The sequence below is a fragment of the Octopus sinensis genome, linkage group LG6, assembly GCF_006345805.1.
Source record: "Octopus sinensis linkage group LG6, ASM634580v1, whole genome shotgun sequence".
NCBI classification, from domain to species: Eukaryota; Metazoa; Mollusca; class Cephalopoda; order Octopoda; family Octopodidae; genus Octopus; species Octopus sinensis.
This window is the reverse complement of record NC_043002.1, coordinates 11,638,109-11,647,137: the sequence shown is the minus strand read 5'-3', so window position 1 is coordinate 11,647,137 and position 9,029 is coordinate 11,638,109. Positions and strand designations below refer to the sequence as shown.

General features: G+C 41.1%; 1 long non-coding RNA gene across 1 annotated transcript in view; it reads left to right on the top strand.

Moving 5' to 3' along the window:
* Positions 1 to 1,306: 1,306 nt before the first annotated feature.
* The window catches only part of LOC118763707, a 10,123-nt gene continuing 2,400 nt past the window's right edge, over positions 1,307 to 9,029 (top strand). Inside the window, exon 1 of the long non-coding RNA XR_004999463.1 lies at positions 1,307 to 1,318. This is a non-coding gene — a long non-coding RNA (uncharacterized LOC118763707). The remainder of the gene's footprint in view (positions 1,319 to 9,029) is intronic.

Sequence of the window (9,029 nt, the reverse complement as noted above, 5' to 3'; positions counted from 1 at the left end):
AAAGGAATAATAGTAATAATAAAGCCATGGTATATATTTCCCCCACCAACACACACAACAGACATCTTAGAATTTATCACTGTCTCACTCTCTCTCTTTCTCCCTCTTGTCGCACACTCTCCGTCTGTCTCTCTCTGGGTGATGGTGGGATCGTTTGGTGGTGGTAGGGAGAGTCTGTAGTCAGTTGATAAAGAAGAAGAACGTGTAAAAGGAAAGAAGGGGGAGGAGAAGAAGAAGAAGAAGAAGAAGAAGGAGAAGAAGAAGGAGAAGAAGAAGAGGAGAAGAAGAAGACGTGGAAGAAGAAGAAGAAGGAAAAGAATAGAAGAGGTAGAAGAAGAAAAAGAAGAAGAAGAAGAAGAAGACGAAGAAGAAAAGGTAAAAAAGAAGAAGGAAAAGAAGAAGAAGAAGGAAAAGAAGAAGAAGAAGGAAAAGAAGAGGTAGAAGAAGGAGAAGAAGAAGAAGAAGAAGAAGAAGAAGAAGAAGAAGAGGAAGGGAATGCCACGTCTATCATCAACACTATCGTCATCATCGTCGTCATCAACATGATCATCATCATTTGCACTATCATCATCATCATCATCATTATCATCTGTACTATCATCATCATTATCATCATCACCTTTGTCATCATCATCATTATCATCATCATTATCATCATCAATATTATCATCATTATCAGTCATAAGAAACGAAGGACAATCAAATCCTCTTCCGCCATTTATTTTATTTATTTATTTTCGTTTTCTTCTTTGCGCTGATCCAAAAGAGCTGTAGTCGATTAAACAGGCCAATCTCTAGAGAAAGAGGTGAAATTGTTATCAGATATAAGAAGAAGAAAGAAGAATGTTCCAGAAAAGATTATATAGAATATGAATTTTTAATCTTAAGCTTTTTTAATGCAGTTGAGGATGTGGGGGCGGGAGGGAGGGAGGGTGAGGCTAGGATAGGGACCAGTACAAGCGGCGGAGCGGGGTGAAGGAGGAACGGCGGACGGGTGAGTGAAATCGAAGGATGAATCTTCCAAAATCTCCAGCAAAAATAGAAAATGTAGTTTTTACCTCTGCCATCGCAACAACGACAACAACACTAACGCCGTCGACCTTTCTTACATCAAAGAGATGTGACGATAATGATTTTTGGAAGTGATAGAGTTAGCAGAAGTGCTGGAGCAGTGGCGACGGTGGGGGATTGGTGGAGGACGGAGAGGGGGGGAGGTTGGTTGCTAGTGGAGGTGGAGGTGGAGGGTGGGGGTGCGAGGGTGGCGGTGGGGGTGCGAGGGTGGCGGTTGTTTATGGCGATTGTGGTGATTGTGATGATAGTGGATTTTCTGATAGTGACAGTGGTGATGTTGAAAGAGGAAGAGGAGGAAGAGGAGACAACGACGATGAGGTGGTGGTGGTGGTGATGGTGGTGGTGGTGCTGGTGCTGGTGCTGGTGGTGCTGGTGCTGGTGCTGGTGGTGATGGCGGTGGTGGTCGTGGTGGTGGTCGTGGTGGTGGTTCTGGATTTAATTATAGCCGTAGTAGTAGTGGTGTTTGGAGGATGTGGAGGTTGTCGTAGTGGCAGCAGAGGCGGTGGTGCTGTTGGCGGTGGTTGTGGTTCTGGTGGGGATGACGGTGCTATTGATGATGGAGGTGGTGATGGTGGTGGTGGTGGTGGTGGTGGTGCTGATGCTGGTGGTCGTGGTGATGGTGCTGGTGGTGGTAGAGATAGATTTAATGATAGCCGTTGTCGTAGTGATGCGGTAGAAGAGGTCATGTCGTTGTTTGTAGTGGTGGCGACAGCAGCGGTGTGGAAGTGGTGATGGTGGTGGTGGTGGTGAACCGATCGTCGTGGTGATGAAGGATATTTATATCGGCAGCGGTGGAGGGGGAGTAGTCGTAATAATGGTGACAGTGATGGCGGTGAAGCAATTCTGGTGGCGTTGTTGTTGATGATGATGATGATGGTGATGATGATGATGATGATGATATGATGATGATGATGATTTTAGAGGATTTGGTAATGGTTGTTATAGCAGCGTTGGGGATGATGGTGGAGGTGGTGGTGGAGATGTTAATAGAGATAGTGATGACATTGGTTTATAGGGGAGTGGTGGTGGTGGTGGCTATTGTCGTGGGTGTGAGCGAGAGATAAGGCCGAGGAATTGTATCTGAAGAAGATAGATAAAAGATAGAAGATAGAAGGTGGTGAGCAGAGGTGGAAGGAGGAAGGTAAGAAGGTAGAAGAAGAAGAAGAAGAAGAAGAAAAAGAAGAAGAAAAAGAAGAAGAAGAACAAGAAGAAGAACAAACAACAACAACAAGAAAGAAGAAGAACAAGAAGAAGACGAGGAAGAACAAGAACAAGAACAAGAGCAAGATGAAGAACAACAACAGCAACAACAAACAGGAGGTGGAGGTGGACAAAGGAGAAGACGAGGAAGTCTGCTGTCAGTTTGACGCTTTGTGACAACCTGTGATGGAAGTAAATCGTAACAACTAAGAACAAATGTCTCCAGAGTAGCTTGGCATCTTTTCTCTTAATTCTGAAGAATCACAAGATCCAGCCAGCCACTCGCCTTCACTGTGCTGCCATCTTAGTAATGTGCATGCGGAGTGAAGAATCATTGTTCTAGAGGATTCCTAAACCACGTACCGCGTCTGACTCCGCAATTGCAATAACCCTTCACTTTCAGTATTCGGATTGCTTTCCGTTTGTGGTGGATCGATTACGGAGGGCTTGAAATTTGTCCGCATTGAACTGTCTATTGTTTTCTTTTTGCCCACTCGAATACTGCGTTCAGACTTCTGTTTAGTTTTGAGGTACGATCAGGGTCCTTGGCTGCCGGGGATTACATTTGTATCCTCAGTATGGCTGAACATGTGTTTATGCAGAAGAAAAGACATAAAGAAAGAAGGACGAGGCAGAGGCGAAGACGGAGAGATTCGAAGAGCGAATACAGAGCGACATAGAGAAATTCTTCATAGATGTCCATGTTAGCTGACAACTGAAATACAGTATTCCTCATAAATGCATCTATGCATACATAATACATAGACATACATGCGAATATATATGTATAGGCATGTCTGTTGGGTATGAAGTTTGCTTTCCAACCATATGGTTCTAGGTTCAGCCTCACTAAATGGCACATTTTATAATGCAGGTCGACCAAAGCTCTATGACCAAAGCTTTAGGAGACGGAAACTGAAAGAAGCCGGTCATATATTCACATATATAATATAGAGAGAGAGAGAGGGAGATAGATAGATAGATAGATAGATAGATAGATAGATAGATAGATAGATAGATAGATAAACAGATCGTTGCTGTTATGCTAAGCTATCATATGTCCAAATTTGGCCAAACGCTTTTCTTTTTTTTTTCAATATTTAGTTTTGCTTGTCATAGCCGTTTCTTTTAGTTAAACTATCGTATCTCCAGCGGCTTCAGATGAAAATTGTCAAAGTGTAATACAACAGTCTAGCATTTTCCAAAAGCGTAGTAAGTCCCACATACGACAGTTTTGCAAAAATATTTCTCACTGAAAATATCATACATGTATGGAGTTACGATTTTATGCGCCCAACAAAGTATTATTGTTAAGCTGAAACTGTTGCTAATGTAAAAAGAAATGAAATGGTGAAACTATTTTTTTTCGTTTTCTGAAAAAGCAACGTTTTGGACTTACGACATGTTTGCACAATAGCAACGATATATATACTCTTTACTCTTTTACTTGTTTCAGTCATCTGACTGTGGCCATGCTGGAGCACCGCCTTTAGTCGAGCAAATCGACCCTAGGACTTATTCTTTGTAAGCCTAGTACTTATTCTATCGGTCTCTTTTGCCAAACCACTAAGTTACAGGGACGTAAACACACCATCATCGGTTGTCAAGCGATGCTGGGGAGACAAACACAGACACACAAACACACACACTACACACACACACACACACAACACACATATATATATATATATATATATATATATATATATATATATACATATATACGACGGACTTCTTTCAGTTTCCGTCTACCAAATCCACTCACAAGGCTTTGGTCGGCCCGAGGCTATAGTAGAAGACACTTGCCCAAGGTGCCACGCAGTGGGACTGAACCTGTAACCATGTGGTTGGTAAGCAAGCTACTTACCACACAGCCACTCCTGCGCCTATATATATATATATGTGTGTGTGTGTAGAGAGAGAGTGAGAGAGAGAGAGAGAGAGAGAGAAGAGAGAGAGGAGAGAACGAAAGAGAGAGACGGGGAGAGAGAAAGAGAGAGTGAGAGAGCGATAGATAGATACCAAATTTAAAAATAAGTACTAAGGTGAATTTGATCGACTGAAAATTTTTCAAGGCGGTGCACCATCATGGCCGCAGTCTAATGAGTGAAGCAAGTAAAAGATAAAGGATACAGTCGTCTGCAACCAGTGTTTACAGTCTTTGTATCATAAATATAGATCAGTATGTGATGTGCGCCTGGAACCTTATTTATTTCGTTATCCTTTACTAGCTGTATAGCTCGGCGTTACTCGGGTTTGTTTTTTAGTTGCGCTTAAAACGGCAGACTTTGATGTCGCATTAACAAAATTTTGACATAGTTTCAATCTAGGAATAAAAGTATAGAGTGGCGATGCTCTAGTTTGCTTTGAATGTGCTGCAAATGTGTAATGCCGACTTCAGTTGTTGGTATTGTTGGTTAATATTCGTTCTGTTAACATTGTGGAGAAAATAATTACCCGTAGATTTCAAGCAAAATGAAGCTCAAGTTTCGAACTGCACTGAAAATCTATTAAGAAGTTAAGACTGCAACAGTCTTCATTAAGAAAAGGTACAGGAAAATCCAAAACGTTAGTTAGAACAGTTTGTGGTTACAAAAAAAAGCCAAAAAATGTTAGTTTGAAGCCAAACGGGTGGACAACATGAATCGTGGTTGTACCTGTAAAATGAATAAAATCGACTATTTTACATCACGTATAACTAAAAAAATCTGCAAAATCAAAACATATCCATTGAAGGTTTGACTTGAACATCGTAGATAGTAATAGCATGCAGATCACACGCTCGCTCAAAACCAATGACATCACAAAAAAATTCTTTTCGACCCTTTAGAATTTGAATTTTTGAAAAGTAAAAATTTTGCATTATATAGCTTGTTATTCTCTTTAAGTTAACATTTTTCTGGTTGAAATACACCGAAAAATGGCGACACAGCAGTCAAAAAATCGTAAAAAATAGGGATTTTCATAGAAAAAAAGCACCTTTTTGATGTAAATAATTTTTGGTCTTAACATGGTCTGATTTGAATGTTTTCTTCTAAGGAATGAAGAGCAAGCTTTCTTCTATCATACTCTCAATTTTGGTAAACTTGCGCCGCAGGGTCTCGGAGGAGATAGTATTAGTTGAAGGCTACCAAACCTGCCACACACACACACACATACACACACACACACAGACAAATTCAGATAGACAGACAGACAGAGAGATAGTCAAACAGAAAGAAAGACAGACAGACAGACAGACAGACAGACAGACAGACAGACAGACAGACAGATAGATAGATAGATAGATAGATAGATAGATAGGATTATGTATTATATTGTAATTATGAAACTAATAATATTTTCGGTATAGGTCTACATATTTTCTGCATTCTGTTTAGTGGTACTTTATGTACACTGAACTCGGAGAAATAAAGAGCAAAGTTGACCTCGATGAGAGTTGAACTTACGATGTCAGGGATTGTATCTTATTCCATATTCTATTTATTCTTTCGGTCATCACTAAAAGCACCAAACGGATTTCTAGTAAATAGACTAAAACTGTGAAAAGGTCTGTGGTACACACACACACACACGCTTACACACACACACGCTTACACACACACACGCACACGTACACACACACACACACATGCATACGTATACACACATACGCACACACACACACATGCACGCACGCACGCACACACGCGTATAAACATATACACATACACACACAAACACATATATACGAATGTGCAAAAATAGATATATTTGTGTGTGCACGTATGCGAGCATGTGTGTGGGCATGTGTGTGCGCGTGTGTGTGTGTGTGTGTGTGTGTAAGTATTTGTGTGTGCGTCTTTGTGCTCGTGCTGTCTATCCACCGTCTAATAACCAATGTCGGTTTATTTACGTCCTCATCACATGTCGGTTCTGCAAAAGTGGCAGATACGATAAGGACTTAGGAAAATCTGATCGACTAACCCTACAAGGAAATGCTCCATCTTGGCCGCAGTCAAATGTTTGAACCAAGTAGCAGACTAAATGAAGAATCCAAAAACATCGCCAAAGTGTATTGTTGATTATATATATTTCTTTACTACCTACAAGGGGCTACACACAGAGGGGACAAACAAGGACAGACAAGCGGATTAAGTCGATTACATCGACCCCAGTCCGAAACTGGTACTTAATTTATCGACCCCCTAAAGGATAAAATGCAAAGTCGACCTCGGTGGAATTTGAACTCGGAACGTAACGGCAGACGAAATACGGCTACGCATTTCGCCCGGCGTGCTATCGTTTCTGCCAGCTCGCCGCTTTATTGTTGATTATATAGCATGCCCCATTACATAACTGGTACTTATTTTATAGAACCTAGGATGGCAAAAGCGAAGTTTCGAAAACAGGAACGTAGAACCGCGAAATGCTATTCAGTATGGTTACGTAGCTCTACCGATTCTGCTGTTTTACCCTTGTTGATAATAGAAATGTGGTTGGACGCAGAAATCTGTAAATGAAGAATGCACAGAATATAGTTCCAGGAACACTACCATGTGAGTGGAAATTCTTTATTGAGAGAACGAAGGAAAAACATGTTTGTGCTTAAATCGATCGGAATGGCGCTGTTGTTGTTGTTGTTGTTGTCGTCGTCGTCGTCGTCGTTGTTGTTGTTGTTTTTGTTGTTGTTGTTTTAAGCCAGTCAAATTCATTAAAAAAAAAGAGTGACGAACAAATATCAATATTATGAAATTTTAGCTAAAGAAAATTTCGATCATTACCAGAATAAATTATTGTTGCTTGATTTTCACCAATATCTCTTCAAATATCCAACTGATTTGAAGAATGATAACGGTAATGTTTGTTAACCCTTTCCACCACATCCCTCCACACACACACACACACAACACACACATACACACACACGATTCACTATCAAGATGTGTATCATCCTTTGATAAAAGTGACAAGGAAATTTTTCATCAAAAGCTATGGTCAATATCAGAATCATTTGTGCGCAGATATTAACGGCTGAAGTCTTGTATTCTTTATTTTCATCTCTTAATAAATGGCGTATTGTCTACAGATTATGACATTGTGAAGATCTGGCTTGCTGTAGTCATTGAGATTGTAAGTTCGCATTCCGTTGCTGGCGCACTATGTCTGAGCAAGCATCTTAACTCTGAAACTAGACTGATTGTAGATAATGATAACTAAGTACAATGACTTGCTGCTTGAAAGTGAGGTTTCAAATTTTGGCACTAGGCCAGCAATTTCGGAAGAGAGAGTAAGTCGATTAAATTGATCCCAGTAATCAATTGGTATTTATTTTATCGAGCCTGAAACGATAAAACGTAAAGTCGACCTCGGTGGAATTTGAACTCAGAGCGAGAAGACAGACGAAATGCGGATAAGTATTTTGCCCGACGTGCTAACCATTCTGCCAGCTCGCTGCCCTTCGAGGCACTGTACTGTTATGAATGCTTTCGTCGATGATTCTGTAGAGTTCTTGGTCTTATTGCTGTTTTAGTCCATAGCAGAGGTAATATCAGTCTTATGGTAACTACACGAGATTTGACACAAAAATGGATGCACAACCGACATACTGTTTACAGTTTATGCACAGTTGAACTATATTAAGTTACACACATATTCACTTTTTAATCAAATTATTCCTAGTGTTGTTATTTGGACAGTGACTTAGCAAAATTGTTATTGCATCGGGGAAAATGCCTTTCTATAATTTTTTTCCTTCTTGATTTTCAGAGTTCAAAGCCGAGCAAGATACACATCACATTTCGTCTTTAAGGGTCGATACAATAAGCAGCTGATCAGGACGGTGTATTCACTGAATTGTTGGGTTATAAATAAAATACCTTCTGGTATTTATTTCTCCCGGCTCTTTACCTTCTCGTTTCCCAGGTAGACGTGACGAACTTCTTGTCCAGAAAATGGTGTCTTGCACAAAAAGAATACATGAAATAATGCAACCGGGAAGCACCGTTGGACTCTCCCAAGAAAAAAATTCTTTATAAATGAATCTCGTCGACCTGGCAGCGGAGAAGGGAAGGAATTCTTTTCGGAAACATGTAGAAATGACAATTTATAGTCTTTTCATTTACTTTGCACATTAATCATAGAGGTGATATGTTCTTGTACTTATTTGTACTTGTGACGACATTCACCCCGGGCGGGTTGAGTCGGCTTCTTCTACCTGCCTCGAGGCATCTCGAACCATGGCAGTGGAAGAAGTTTCGTGGGAATAGGAATTTCGCAAGCGGTCCCCAACAATCCCGCATGTAGAGACATCCTGTTTGCCGCAGATTGTCCGCAGACGCAGGGACAGAACGACCGAGGAGCCGCCGGTTGCCGAAACAGACACTCCGAGGATTTTCACCAGAGCCCCTTCTGCCGGGTTGTGGCCCTAATACCACTCGGTGTCAGACCAATCCGCCTTGGGTGGCCCTACCAGGAACCGAAGCTCCCGACGGCATAGCTCTGACACTACCCGTTGCCAGCGTCCCCACCACGGTGAGGAGGGAATAGACTTGGGGATATGTTGTTGGTTTAACCAAAGAAGGAATAGCAAGAACCAGGAATATTTGGGAGGTAAGGGCCACTTTTACTTGAGGGGTGAAAAGAGTAAGTCATTCTTAAATTTGGGTCCTCGCTCAAAGTCACCAACGAGTCATATGGTGACGGTAAATCGGGCAACGGATTAAGCCTACAATCCAATACCGGGAACGTTCTTAATATATATAACCCCATATAGCTTT